The sequence below is a fragment of the Apteryx mantelli genome, chromosome 22, assembly GCF_036417845.1.
Source record: "Apteryx mantelli isolate bAptMan1 chromosome 22, bAptMan1.hap1, whole genome shotgun sequence".
NCBI lineage: Eukaryota > Metazoa > Chordata > Aves > Apterygiformes > Apterygidae > Apteryx > Apteryx mantelli.
Window position 1 is genome coordinate 3,290,468 of NC_089999.1, and position 15,306 is coordinate 3,305,773.

The 15,306-nt window shown below is 46.6% G+C and overlaps 1 protein-coding gene across 1 annotated transcript in view; it reads left to right on the forward strand.

The window, feature by feature from the left end:
- The first annotated feature begins 6,121 nt into the window (after window positions 1-6,121).
- The window catches only part of CALN1 (calneuron 1), a 139,997-nt gene continuing 130,812 nt past the window's right edge, over window positions 6,122-15,306 (forward strand). Inside the window, exon 1 of the mRNA XM_067309604.1 lies at window positions 6,122-6,155. The gene's annotated coding sequence lies outside the window, so the exon portion shown is untranslated. The remainder of the gene's footprint in view (window positions 6,156-15,306) is intronic.

The following is a 15,306-nucleotide window of genomic DNA, read 5'->3' on the forward strand; positions in this document are numbered from 1 at the left end:
TGGGACGTCATGGCGGAGGGCAGCACGGTGCCTTGCTCTCATTTCCGAGCATGGTGTTTGCCCTGAGTAATCCCTGGGCAGTGACTGCACTGTGGTGTCTGGCTGAAAACTCACTCATGGAAGGTGGAAGAATGCACATCTGGAGGCTCAGAAACATTTGGTGAATATGTGGTTTCCATTTGGAGGCCTTTTCTTTGTTGATTGACTTAATGAAAATTTTAAAAAATGAGAAGCAGACAGGATTTGGCACTTTTTTTAATGAAATGCCTCACTTTGAGGGCTACAGAGCCAATTTGCACTTTGAAATTTCCTTTATTTTTATTTTTAAATTCCCCCCCCTCAAAAAAAAAAATTCCAAGCTGCAAACTGAAAGGAGATGTTAGATTTTGCAAACCAAACCCAAATAAAACAAAGCAAACCCCAAATCTATTAACTGACTCAAACAGCATTTTCTTTTTTGAAAGGTCAATTTTCTGGAAAAAATCAAATATTTGATTTTTTTCCAAATAAAAACTATTTTTTTAAATTCTTTGAACTCACCAAGGAACCCAAAATGCCCCTCATGGTTCTTTGCCCCAGCATGGAGAAGCAGGGGGTGGCACTGGGCTGAAGAATACTCTCCTTTTCACCCTACCTGCAGAAAGCCCACCATGTGCTCTGCAGTGTAGAGGCTTTCTTGGGCATGGCCCAAGATTTGCTGATGTGCTGAAGAGAGAGAAGGATGGTTAGCGAGCCCAGAGCTCCCATTTGCTCTTCATGGCCAAGTGTGTGCCCCCTTTGGCACCTGCTTGCTGCCTTCCTCCTCTTCATCCTCCCTCAAGTCAGATCTCGGTCCATCCCCAAGAGCCCCCATTGGCAGCAAACAGGTCACAGCCATTCTCAGCTCACCTGAAAATCCCTGCTCACATCATGAGTGAGATATAAAAGAAAGAAAAAATCTTGCCATCAGGAAATCTGCCCGTTAACACCCCAAATACAAAAGTCTCAATGGAGCTTTTCCCCTCTGAACCAGCTAATATGTCTTTCCCTGATGGGAAGTCTAAAAATAAGCAAGTTCTCCACAAACAGTTTAAAGATGTTGAAAATGAAAAGCAACAAAGGATGTAGAACGTATGAGTCATTAAATTACAGGGCTATCTTTCTAAGAGCAAAACAAAACAAAAAACCTCCCCACTGAAATTCATTGTGAGTTTTCTGGGTTTGGTTTGGGGTTGTTTGCACAGCGCCTGCACAGACCATCATCTTATTTTTGTGGGCTAGCAAAGGACTGAAACCTTATCCATTTTTATTACGTAGAGTGCCAGAGCTCTCTGTATAAATAAGAGTAAAGCCAGTCTGCTCAAAGGCATGAACAGGAGGTGCTTTTCTCTCACACATCGGCATTTCTGCTGATTTTGGAGATAAAACTCCTTGCAGGAGCTTACTGGATGTCAAGCTTTCTTGTAGGAAAGAAAGTAAATGTACATTCATCTCTACAGTATGTTCTTCTGGCCTCAGCTAAGCCACAAGTGTTTGGACTCTCAATTGGGAGTGAGCAGATTTTTGTGGGTGTAATCGCATTTGTCTATAGCTTTAGTTTGTTGAGGTAATGTAATTAAAAGGAGTTCTCAGTTTGTTTTTTCTCCCCGAAGGTCTCATTTTGTGATGAGCTCCACTAGGGGTGGACTCTGTTGCAAAACTGAAGTGTTTTTAGCATTTGCAGATGAGCTTGAATCAAAATCTTGGCTTTTGATACAGCAGGAAAGGGATGGATTTGTGCCAAACCCATGCCTACATCTGATGTTTGCAGCCAGCCCCAATCTCTCTAATAGGCTGAAATGAAACCTTGGATCCAGACAGATGGTAGGGCTGGAGACGTGAATCTGCCAGGATTACCGTGGCCTAGGCTTGCTGTTAGTATAGGCTCTACCTTCCACAAAGATTTTAAGTAGCTTTAGGCCTGCACCTTTCTGCTGTCATGACCAGCACCCTGCTCCATCCTCTTCCTCTCTGTGGCGAGGGCAGCAGAACCGGGCCAGGTCCATGGCATGGTCCGTCCCACCGAGGAGCTAGCAGCCCTTTCCCTTAGCTCGCTATGGGATTCGGCTGGCCCATTCTGGGCCCTATCTCAAATAACGGATCAATCAATAGATTGGCAGATACAGTAACGACTGAGCACAATGATCATAAATCCTCAAGTGGAGCTTTCTGGAAATGATTTAATGCAGAAATTTAGTTTTAAAATGTGCTAATTAAGCTTCAGAATAAACCATCCAGTATAAAAGTGAGACGAATAAAAAGTCGAAAAAATAGAAGATTTTTCCTGTGGAATAATTAACCATCATTAAAAGAATATGAAAATCCAGGCTAGGGAGCAATTGTATGCCTTTCACAAAGTGTTTAATTAGAAATAATGGCATGAAATTAAGCAATACGAAAAATTAGGCTGAAAGTCAAAAAAACTTATCCTACTTGTGAGACCTATTAGGCTGCGAAGTGCTACTGAACTCCCTCAGGGGAACGGTGGAATGCACGCTTCTGGGGACATTTCAAACCGGATTGGGCAGAAAGCTAAAAATCCCCAAATACCATTGGGAATAATTAGAGACTTCATCACTTGAATGGACCTGATGGATCTTTTGAGTTTTAATGTCAAGGGGCCATCCCGAATTGAGGAAAACTATTTAATGTCAGTGGAGGTATTTCTTATCTGGAGACCTCTAAGTTTGTCCCTACAAGCCTTATATCTAGCTAATATATGGGCTATTTTTTAAGACACCAGCTTCTTCTAGAATCATACCTGGGTTTGCCCTGCCTGCCCGTGGAGGCCGTGTCTCTTGATGCCATGTTCGGCGTGCTCATCGCAGCTTTCCTTGGCCGGGGCACCTCGAAAAAGGCACACAAACTGAAATTCAGACCTTTGCAGTGCTGCTGTGGCTGCGGGTTTGCTGAACGTCTCTCTACGAGCTGGGTGGTACCCAAATTTAATCAGTCTGACTGGTGCACAACAGCTTGATGGCAAATTGCATCAAGTGATAATCCACTTGTTATTAGAGTGACAGCTCAGTGTGACAGCGACAACTATCACCGGTCCCCAACAGGCAGCCAGGCAGGTCTCTGACAACAACTTCGCCTGCCTTGAATAATTTTTCTGTGTGCTACTTTGTCACATTAGTATTATATTGTCTCTCGCCATATCATTTTCAGGAACATAATGCAAATGTCACACTGCTGATTTCCGAGGTAGCCGTCTCCTTCCGGAGAGCACGCCTTCCCTTCTCCTCCTCCTCTGCTTCAGGTAGCTGTCTGTCCCTGTGAACCAGACCGGTACAGAGAATATTTTCTTAAAAAGCAGAGGGTTTGACAGGATCAGCGCTATATTCTAACAGACAGACACTAAAAGAGAAAAGGGCCAGTGTCTGATCTTATTTTCGTGCACACAGATTTGGAGTCATGACAGAGATCCTGGATAAAGTCGGGGTAAATGAAAATTTGGTTCTTTAACATTTAAGAATAAATATACAATCCTAATTGGTTTTCCAGCTACTGTTTTCACTCATGAAAGCTGGAGCCTTTGCTACTGGTGAGCCAATTTTTTTGGTTAATGTCTTCAAGAGTTGAAGGAAAGGAAATTTAGCTAAAGGCAGGGAACAGTGTTCTGCAGACGAGGGCCTTTGCCCTCACTTTACTCAGCTGAAGAGGAGGGAGTCGCATGTAGAAGTTTCTTTACGCCCAAGAACAAAAGAAATGAAAAACGAAAGGATGCAAAGAGATTGATCCAAGGCTCACCCTGATGAAGCGGTAATGCAGACAGCCTCTGCTCCCTCCACTGATGGTGCTGACAGCTGTGTTGCTGGAGCAGGAATTATCTTCTCGCTGAACACAGATATGCAAATAACATAATAAAGATAGTAAAATAGCAGGATGTAGTCTGGCCTGCACATCCCCGATGATTTAAAAAGGACTTGGACTGCTCCTAATTTCCTGCATCTTCACCCAGGCCTGGGGTCCAGTAAGCAGGCAGCATGCTGGCAGGCTCTCAGCCTTCCCTGTGCCAGGGGCAGTGGGATACAGAAATCCAATGTTTGGGCAGTGCAGCTGAGCTGGCTGAAGCAGTAATAGTTTGATATTGATGGAGATTGGATTTCTGGTTTGGGAAAGAGGGTGGGGAGCACAGAAAGTAAAAATCCCTCTTCCTGCGGTTCCTGAGCTGGTGGATCGTGTTCCTTCTGCTGGTAAAACCCCAACATGGGAAATGTCATGACCCACCAGGCTGAAAGAAAGGAAGGAGATGGGAAGGATTTTACATCAGAAAAGTACAGCGCAGGCAAGATGTGAATTAAACGCCTTGGAAACATAAAACTGACACTTCACTCTGAAGGCCCTAGTCTTTGTTTAATGCTTATGTGATTGCAAGAGTGTTGCTGGAGCTGCTGGAGGGCTCTCCATGCCATTTCCCGGATCCGACTGAGGCAGTTCTAATTGACTCAAGTGTTGGTTTCCCGTTGGAGACTCTTCTGCAGTCAACTGATTTCACCATCAGAACATTTCTCCACCTATTTAGCCCAAATTGTCTTTAGCTGAATTTCACCTCGCTGGAAGTCCTCTGGCCTGGCTTTCTTCAGATACTGTTTTTTTCAGTGGATTTGACAAAACTGGGCACAGATCCAAAGAGCACGTGCCTCTGACACATCCAGAAAGGGAAAAGGAAAGACAGACAAGCTCTGCTGAGCTCCAGCAGCTGAGATGACCACTGTGAGGAAGGGTTTCTCCCCTAACACGGCTGACCTGCAGTGTTCGTTTTAGTTCAGCTGAGAAGCCTAAGGCAATGTTTAGCAAGCCAGGAGAGGTGTGCTCCTTTGAGCACTTGTTCTACCACTCTGGAGATGTCAGGACCCCCTAGGGCTGCTGGGATCAGTGATTTGTAGTTATCTGCTCCACTCTTCTGCCCTCATCAGCATCTAACAGAGGGTCAGGCAGCACAGGTGAACCTGCACTCTGGGGTCATGGAAGCGCACACCCTGTGAGCATAGGAGCACTGGGGACACGTTGAGTCACAATTTCTTCTTTTCTATTGCTTTTTCATAAGACAAGAACAGGCAGGTCACCCTCCCTCCCCCTCCCAACCCGATCTCTGACACCAAAACCAGACCTCTAGAGCTTTTGAGGACTGAACTTTACAGGGGGTTCAGCCCCAAATTAGCAATTCCTTTGTGGTCACTAAGCATGAAGCCAGCGCAGACCATTTGGCTTCTGTGTTCTTCCCTAGCAGTGTGTGGAGATGGCTTCAGGAGAGAGGAAAGATGGGTGACGGGAGCTAGCCGAGGACTGAGAAGCAGGAGGTTGGCGTCTCCGTTCCCCGACCGATGTCCTGCGCCTCCCTGGGAGCCGTGCGGCCCCGCAGCGCAGCCTCGGGGGGCTGCGGACACGGAGGCGTGGGACCCCTCTCGCCGCCAGCTCGGGCGCCCACCCGCGAAACGGGGAAGAGAGCTCCTCGGTGGGGAGAGTCCCTGTGTCACCTGCCTCCGCTCGCAGCATCCCATCCTCCTCCCCTCTCCCGGGACGCCCGGGCGCTCGCCTCCTCTCCCATTCCCCGGCCGCCTTCCCCCCCCACCCCCCCTTCTCGCCGCCCGCCTCCCGCTCCGCGCGGCCCGTCTCCCCCCGCCGGGAGCCCCGCGCGGCGCCGGCGAGGAAGGGGTTAGCGGGGGCCTGCCGCAAGGTGGGCCGCGGCGGAGGGTGTTCCCCGGGCGGGCGGGCGGGCGCTGCGCCGCCGCCCTCGCCGGGGGCTGCCGGGGCTCGGCGCGGCGCGGCGCGGCGCGGCGGGGCTCGGCGCTGCCGCTCGGGGCTCCGCGGGGCCATGGGGCGCTAAGGGCGCAGCGCACTGCCGGCGCCGCGGGGCACCGCGCCGCGCCGCCCCGCCCGCTCCGCGCTGCGCCTCGCTCCTTTTATCACTAGTAGTATCAGTATTTATTTATTTTTTATTTTTTGCCTCCTTTCCCCCGGTCGGAGATCTCCGCCATCCTCGCCGCCCAGATCCCTCTCTCCCTGCCTCCCCCCCACCCCCCCGCCTCACCCCCCCCCCCCTTCCGCCGCCTTTGAATAACTCGGCCAGGAGCGATCTGGAGGGGGGAGAGGAGCCGAGCAAACCTGTGGCGGCGGAGCCGGCTGGTGGAGAGGTGAGTCGAGGAGGGAGCCGGCGCCGCCGCGTCCCCCTCCCCGCCGCGGGGGGAGCCCGGCCACCCCCGGGGAGGGCTGCAGGGAGGCGGCTCCGCGGGGAGCCGACCTGTTGGCCGCAGCGGGAGGAGGGCAGCGAAGCCGGCGGCGGCTCGCCCGGCCCCGCCGGGGTGGCTTAGACGGGGCGGCGGCGCGGCTGCGGCTGCGGGGCGCCCGGCGGGGCCGGGGCTCGGGCTCGGGCTCGGGAGCGGCGCCCTGCCCGCGGCTGCGGGGCCGCGCCGGCCCCTCGCTCCGGCCGCCCCGCGGCGACGCCTCCGAGGCGGCAGCGGGGGCAGCGGCGCCGCCGGGGCCGGGGCCGGGGCCGGGGGAGGCGTGCGGGGCTGTGTGTGGCGGCGGGGAGCCGGCGCTCGCTGCAGCTGCCTGCGCAGCCGAGGTGCGGGGGGCACTCGCCTGTGCTCGCCCGTCGGTCCGTCCGTCCATCCACCCCCCGCCCGGCTCCCTCCTTCTCTCCCTCCACTCACTTGCAGGAGTACTTGGTACCACGCACCCTGCATGTGCTTTGGATGTTGTGCTTCTGCTTTTTTCTTTTTTTCTTTTTTCTTTTTTTTGCCGTGTGCACACATGCATGCATGAGGAGCGGGGCATGCAAGTTGCCATGGAGCGGCATAACGCCACTTTTGCTGTCCAGAGAGTCCTTTTTTTTAATTTATTTCTGGGCCCTCTCCTCGTTAATAATGTGGGTGATGTAATAAATGCTCGGTATCTATGCAGTGTCCTGCTCTTGTGGAGTTAGATAAGAAAGAAGATCCCATGGCAGAGGGCGCATCTGCCATCTGTTTGAATAGGCAGGTCCTAGTAAATCTGTCAAAATCAACAAATGTACCTGATGGAAGAATTTGGCCCCAAACTCCTACTGATGTCATTGTCAGCAACAAGAAGATTCCCAAAGAGAGTCCTGCCTGTCACACAGATGCATAGTAATAGGTTTAATGTATTCAGCCTTGCTTCATTTTATTTCAGATATAATTTCAATCACCAGATTTAATATATGATTTGCAGTGATTGCCTCCTGATTTACCCACTTGAAGAGCAAAAGGAGTGCATTAAGGAAGGCCAAGCTCCCTTGGTTTCCTGGTGTCCTGAGTGTGATGTTTCTCCTGTTACTCACAAGCAGCTCAGACCTTTTCCACCCACCAAGTTTTACTGTTTTCCATATAGCAGCTGCATCCTCCTTAGTACACACCGCACTGTGTCGCACTAATTCGCTGGGCACCTTGCAAGCTTGTCTCTGCTCTCAGTGGCTTTTGAGTGTGCTGAAACTCATCATGATGTAGACGGGCTCAATGAGGAAATGATAGTGGAATAAGATCGGTGGTGGGAAGGGCTCGCTGAGGTCTGGTTGGTCTGTGTTTATCTGTAACTCTGCTAAAGAAAAGGTGTATGATCCCATTTCACTCACTGTGTGTGCTGGGCTGCAGTAGGATCTCTGAATTTCATGGGAAATAATAGAATTTCCCTGTTGTTCAGCAGTAAAATAGATGCACGAGGCTGTGATTGGCAGCGGACTGGCTCACCCAGGTTGCTTACATCACGTAGGCAGCTGCCATCAAAATGACACACTTGATTGAAGGCCAAAAGAACCATATACGTAACTGCTTGTGATTAAGCTCCATATGATGCTTTAGAGCAAGTAGAAACCCCTCCTTCATCTCGTCTTTTTGTAATGAGACTATCATTGCAGGGATATCATATGGGTCATGTTGTTTTTTCGGTTTGGGTTTTTTTTTTGTTTGTTTGTTTTTTTGCTTATGTCTGTAAACTTCCATGACCTGAAACAATCTGCTGTTCCAGCCTTGCACAATGCCCAATGAAAGCCTGGTATTGTAGATGTTCTGGTAGCCTGGAATATAAATTTTAGCAGGTAAGAATTCCCAATGCCATTTTTTCCAAAGAATATTCGAGCTGACTGCTTTTGGGGAGAGGGAGAGGGAAAGGGGGGTTGTGAGTGTCTTTTCCCCATCTGGCATGTGTGTGACGGTGTGACTGTTTATTTCGGGGAACGATTTTCCCTTGTGTTTGATAGGAGGGGCTTTATCTTTTCAATTTTCTGAGTCTTAATAGATCCTTAACTGTTTCCTCAGTGTGTTCACTGTACCTATAGATAAATAATCTCTCCTTGCTCCAGTGAGACAGTTTGCATATCTGCAGGCAGGATCCCAAATGCATTGTGCATGAATAAGGAGGATGGTGGATCCGGGCCAAACCCTGCACTGTGTGAAACTTTCGGGTAGTGTAAGGACTGCGGGGATAAGCCTTCCAGAGGGCTCTGGCTTGCAGGAGCTGGCTTTATTGCCGTGTACTCTTTGGTAGCAGGTACACCTTGTCTGGTTCTCACAACACGTTCTCTTAACTTTTCAATGATGCAGGATCAGGCCGGGGCATGATCCTTCAAACTGATGGATTTCATCAGTGAACAAAAGCACTCTCGAAACAGTTCCGTGTTATCGGATCCCTGGACAAAACTTGTCTTGCAAAAAGAAGAAGACCCGCCTAAAGAGAAAGAGTTTGTACAAAACCTAATTTAAACAGACGTTGATTCCTCTCCTGTCATACCTTAGCTATACTGGCAGCAGGGTTGCACCTCCTCTCTCTATACTCACATACTCTCTCTGACTTCATTATCATGCAGTTTTTGTCCAATCATAATGTGCTTCAGGATTATGCTGATGCAGCTTATTCCTACCATATCATGGCATATAGGTATATATAGCTGTAGATGGATATATAAACAACATTTCTGTGGCCACTTGTCCGGGCTTTCCTTCGACAGAACAAATTCCAGCCCAGTCTCGATGCATTTAAATGGCTGGTCCCATGCATCTAATACAGCCTCCAGAAAACAGTCCTCTGTAAGTTACAGCGCAATGCAAGTCCTCTCCTTTTCTTTTTCCTTAAATGAGCTAATTTCTAAGCAAAATCATTGCTTGACCAGTAGTGATATAATAGTACTATGCATGCTCTATCTTCCAGAGTTATTGTAAACTGAACAAAATGCCCATTGAAAAGCTATTTGTATTAGAAATACCAGTAAACATCATTTGAGTCGATTTCTGCACATATAACTTTATTGATTCAGCATGAAATATGGCAGGCAATGTATTAGGAGATGTAAAATGAAACAGGCAGAGTCTTTTCAGAATACGCTGCGAATGTAGAATGTGTTTGAGAACATTCATTTTAGTCAGGTGGGTTGTTAAGGTAAACGAAAATGATTTTTTTATGGGTCCTGTAAACAATACCAAGTCAGTTTTACTCAGGTTTATACAGTACACAGTTAAGAGATATTAGTTAGCTCTGCTGTTAACTGAAGGAACTGATATCTATAGAGAAGCTTTGCAAAACTAGGTAGTTCTTACTTGTATTTTTAACCTGTGAATGTGGTTAGTGTTAAAAGTGTAAGCAAGAAACTAAAGTAAATACTGGGTATTATGCAATAGTTCTTGGGCTATCATGAAAAGAGGGCAATAGAAACAAACTGTTTTACAGTGCTGCTTTTAATTAAATGCAGTCTACTTTGATAAAAGCACTAAAATGTGAAAATATTTCTCAGAATAAAGACATTAAACAATGGTAATTAAAATCACAGTGTGGATTTAGTCTGTTGAACCTGAAGTCCATGGGTATGACATGTAAAATGTACAGCAATTCTGTGGGTGGTTCTAAAACTGCCCTTTCATTCCTTGAACTTAATATCTGCTTATGTAGGCTTAGTGGGCATAATTGTATATACGTTTTTACAGCATGATAAAAGAAAACCTTAAACGTCTGCACTGCATGCTGTCATTAAGTCTGCTCATGGCTGAACCTTTCAAGCAGCATACCTCCCTTTTTCATACAAAATTATTGAGCTGTTTAAGCTGCATGGAGGTTTCAGACTCATGCCATTCGCTGCCTGTGGCCATACCGCTGTGTTTTGCGATCCCGACGGCTTTGGTGCGTCCTCTCCCGGGAGTGCGAATGTCACGCAGGGTGACTCCGGGGAGCGGTGGCTGCCGGTGCTGCTCTCTGAGCCATCAGCAGTTAACCGGTGCCCAGCGGCACTGCAGAGAGCGTGGTGTAGGTGCTGCTCTGGGGCTCTGTGAGCCATCCCTTTACCTTTCCCTCCTGTATTTTCATCATGGTGCATATTTTTCACTTGTGGTTCTTTCCGTGGTATCTGTGGGCAATCGTTCTGCAGAGTAGTTTTAGTTATTTGCAGATGCAGTAGCAGTCAAAATCTGGCTCTTTTGCCTTTTAAATCGAGCATAAACAAATACTGGGCTTGCTTGCAGTCACTCACCTGTGGAAATCAGAAGAGGCCACTCCCGTGGGATGAAGCAGGTGACAGCGTGGTGGGCACGTGTGTGCAGAGAGAGCATGGGTGTGCAAACACCTTTCACGGGATCTTCTTTTCTGATGCTGGCGGATTAAACAAGAAAGTGAGCGAGCCCAAGTTTGTTCGAGGTGGACGTCCATCAGAACCCCTGGCTGAGCGAAAGGATGCCACCGATGTCCTGTCCAAACTCCAGTTTGGCTTATTTCCTTCCTAACCTAAATTCTCTTTGCGTTTGTAGTCGCTTCCCGCCGAGGGCCTGATTCTGCAAGGAGGTCAGTAGGGCAGAGCCTCGCTGAAGTTAATGAGCTGCAGTGAGCCGCACCTGCACTTAGCCTGATCCTCTTTAATGAGGTTTTGTTCGTTCTGCTCTGTTTGCATAGGTGTTTGCATAGATACGCTGATCGTTTTGAAGGGTTACCCAGTCCTGCAAAGCCTTAGGCAAACAGCTAAGTAAATCACCCGTTGACTTGAATGAGCACTGCTGATGCTTGCAACCTCTCCCAGTGAAGTTAACTGGAGTTTTGCCATTGCCTTCAATAATGGCTGCAGCCCATGGGGGACCTCTGCCCCTGGGGGCATCCATTTGAAGACCTGGACGCTATATTTGGACAACTAATTGGCAAGCTTTTCAAAGAGTTTGAGGACCTGTCTAGATAAAAGATGCTACAAAAAAATGTCACGGTGGTATGTGTTCTTTGATATATATATATATATATATATTCATCTTTGATCTTAGATATTCTGTTTTGACCCCTTAAAAACTGCAGTTTAAGAAGAATGCCCTCTCTATGCTGTTTTTCTGCATACTGGTGGCCTCCTCCAGGGCAGTGATTCCCCATGGGGAGCTGGTGGCCCATCTATTATGTAAATGAGATTCCAAATAGTTGATTGTCCCTGCCAGGTATTAAGATTGTGAGCAGACAGCACAAGAGCAAAACTCAGGAAAAAACAAGAAAATGAAGTCTATGTAACTGTTTTCAATTATTCAGTCTCGGTGGTTCTCCTTATGTTTCAAGGAGAAACATGCAAATCTCTCTGGATCTAGCTTGTTTACAGAGTGCTCATGGGTTTAAAATACCACCAGCATCAGATTTCTGTTGTACATTTCCTTCAAATAAATACAGAAATAAAAATAAGAACGCTGTAATTTGTGCCACCCCGAGAGCTAAATACTGTGCTCCAGCAGGAAATGATCATTTTGATTTCTTGGAACAGCTTTGCTATAATCTTCCAAAGACCAGTAGCCCAAAAAGAAAGAAGCGCAGACTTTCTTAAGACTGTGCAGCTCTCTCCGATAGGATCTGGTTACTTGTGAATTAACCTCTTGGACAACAAGGCACTCCAGCACATGCTGTATCTTGCTGACTTCAGGGAGTGATTAAGCGCTTTACGGCACTAGAGCTTCAGGGCTTTCTCTTTGGGGAGGTCCATTCCTGCCAGTTGCGAAGCATGTGTAGAGATCATTGTAATGCCAGGATCAACCCATATGCTCTTCCCAGAAGCAGCTAAATACCATAGTGGTTGGTGTTATGTAGGTGCTTTGAATGGACAATGCTCTGTTAAGCAGATGCCATGGTAGCCTTCTTCCGTAGTGCTAGAAGTCCTATACTTCCAAATACAACTGAAGTTTCCAGTTTTCTGCGTAACGTGGTGCCACCAGTGCAACAGTGTCTGAACCATTTGTCATCAAATCCTACTGCTGGCCCCAAAATAATAATAATAATAACCAGTCTGGTGATTCTGGAGACTTCTTTTGAGGGTGGGTATTCATTTGGGTTAGCTGATCTTATCCCAGCAGCCAAACTGGGATTATGAGGCATTTCAGTCTGGTTCCTGTTTTAAAATCAGGCCATAGTATCTGTACGGAAGATGCTTTACCAAGGAAGCTAACAGCCCTGAATGTTTGGAGTAGGGAAATGCTTTGTGCCTGTCTTGGTTTGAATCTTATACTATGATCCATCTCAAGTTATACTAAAATTATTCCAATGTTAGGGTTATCCTCACCGCTTCAGTTGCCTTCTGTCTCATTTATATGTTGATGGCTCCAGTCCTCACAGCTCCTAGGGAACTTTCTGTAGGAATTAGCAGCTATTGATTTTAAAAATGAACCCTCACCAGATGTCCAAAAGCTTCCTTTAAAGAAGAGGTCTGGCACAAGTCACATTTATTGGGAGTAATTAATTGTCCTATTATAAAACCTAAATGTTTTGGCATTTCATTAATAATGCATAACCAACCAACAGGCTATTTGTAGTGTGTTACTTTGTTAAATCTGCTGTAAAAATTGTCATTATTGATATATTTCATGTTTATAATTACTCATCTGTGACGCATTCAGTCTGTTATGAATAATCCATTGTATATTGTTTTCTTAAATAGGATGCTTGCTCAGTGTGCTGGGGGTGCCAGCAATTGCTTCTAATAATGTCTTCATGTCTGATTTATGTATTTGAAATGAAGACAACTGGACATGAGTAAATGACCAGAAACATGCTCAGAAAGCTGTCCTCAAGACACTCTTGATAAGCAAACACTCAGCAGCTGTTAGCGGAAGAAAAAACATTGAACAGACCAGAGGAACATGTAGAAGTGCGTTACAGAGGATGTAAGATGCACAAGTGACATTTCCTTACTGTTTTCATATTCTCTTCATCTAAAAGCTCTGCAATATATTCTTCTTACTGCCAGCAAGAATCTTATTATCCTATGTCATCAATTAGTTCTGTATTATCTTGTTGTGTCAGTGTTCTCCCACTCTGGAAAAAATGAGCTAAGTATTCCAGAAAGAGAGAAATCTGATATTTTTGTATTTAAGCAGGAAGGATTGTTATTGTGTTTGCTGTAATGGTTTGAACAAATGAGGTGATAGTACAAACGTTCTGTTGCGCCATTGACCTGCGATGTGCCCCGATTTGCTCAGTCGAATGTGCTTAGTGTTGACTTTGCTCGTATCTCCGTATCCCAAGTGCTGGAGCAGCGATGGGGAAGCTGATTGCCTGGAGGAGGGGCTGTAAAGATGACCGCTGCATGCCAGCAGGAGAAAGCTCAGTAATTGCTCGGTGTAAAGACAGGGTGATCTTTGCTACTATTGACAGTATTAGCTGGATAATTTTAGGAGGGAAAAACTAAACAGAGCTAAGGTGGAAGGAGCCTGGGCTAGCGCGGAGGGAGCTTGCAGGTAAATGGAGAATACAGCCCGTCAGCTCTGTTCAGCTACATATGTTCTCATCTAGGCATTTATGCTACTCAGTCCCATGGGATGTCTTCACAGACTCCTGATTTTTAAGGCCCAAGAGGAGTGTCAGATCATCTAATCTGGAAAACAATATATCACAAGCCATTAGATTTCATCCAGTTAACTCCAATTCCGAGCTCAATAACTTGTGCTTGGCTAAAGCATATCTTCCAGCAAGGCATCTGGTCTTGCCTCACAGACAGCAATATATCACTCGTTCTGGTAGTTTGTTCCAACGGTTAATCACCTTCGCCATTAAAAACTCTTGCTTAATTTCCAATTTGCATTTTTATAGCCTCAGCTTCCCACCATGGAAGCCCTTCGCCTTTAGATTCCAGGGCTTTTTAGTAGCCTGCATTTTTTTCTCTCATAAACTCATATCATGTCCTCGAACGGTCTTTTTTTTGGCAGTCCCTGGCTGGTGCACACTCTAGGTCTTGTAATCTTGTAAAGGAGCTGAAACTGTAGAAGGGAACGGGCAGTTGGTGCATGCAAACTACAGCCCCCATGAGAGATAAAAGTTCCGTTTCCAAGCTGACTTCTTTTCCAGTTTTCAGATGAATTTTTAGAGGAGGGAAGAGAGCAAGGTTCAGAGGTTGCTGTTGTGTTGCTGGGTTTTGTTTTGCCTTTTAATATCAGCTCTGCATTTTCAGACAGCTGTGGTTCATATGACGATGGAAATTTTTGACTAACCTGGCTCAGTTCTACCTCTGCAACCAGAGGCTGGGGGCAGCAGAAGTAACAGAAAGTGGTTCAGTGGAAGAAAGCAGGAGAAGGAAGCAAAAAAACAAGTCTTGCTGGCTGCAAAAGAGTCTGGGGACTAACAGGAGCTTGTGCGAAAGGATGAAATGCTGGAGAGTTGATTATCGTGGTTCTTTAATTATGTAGATTTAAGTCAGGTGCATGTCTGGTTGGGAAAGGGAAGGTGTCTACATATCCTTGCCTAGTGATGTGCTTGCCCTGGAGATGTGGAGCTATCAAGTCATTGCAGCCCTCTTCTCCCAGCAGTTTAAGCTGAGGATTGGTGTAGGCCGTACTTAAAAAATAACAGATAACAACTATGACTTAAAACTGTCCTACTGTGTTCTCACGTTCAGTATTCAGAAAGGAATGAGAATATTTTATACTTGACCTGGCATCCTCATATCTTCCTTTCTGCCGTGCAGAATTCAAAGTGGGCCTTGAAGTTTCAGTTGTTTAGTAAGGTGATTTCTTTTAAAGTGACCTTCCTCTTGTTTTTAGTTGTCAAGTTTTCTAGAGAGGGTGTGGGGGAGGAAAAACAGCACAAAACCGTTTGAAGCCTCCTATCACTTTGTAGTAGTCCTCGAGCCGAGAAGTTCCTAGCTTGTGAAGTGCCTCTGTGGCGCTATGCCTGTTAGGCTTGTCACTCAGATCTTGTTTTCTACATTTCAGAGAAGTAGGTTCTTTCCCAGTTACATCTGTAAATGCTGAAAATGGTCCAGTGTTTGTAAAGTCCTTTCACCCACTGCTCATCCCCTGGGAACTATATTGCTAATATCCCAGCCCAATATCTATATGCAAA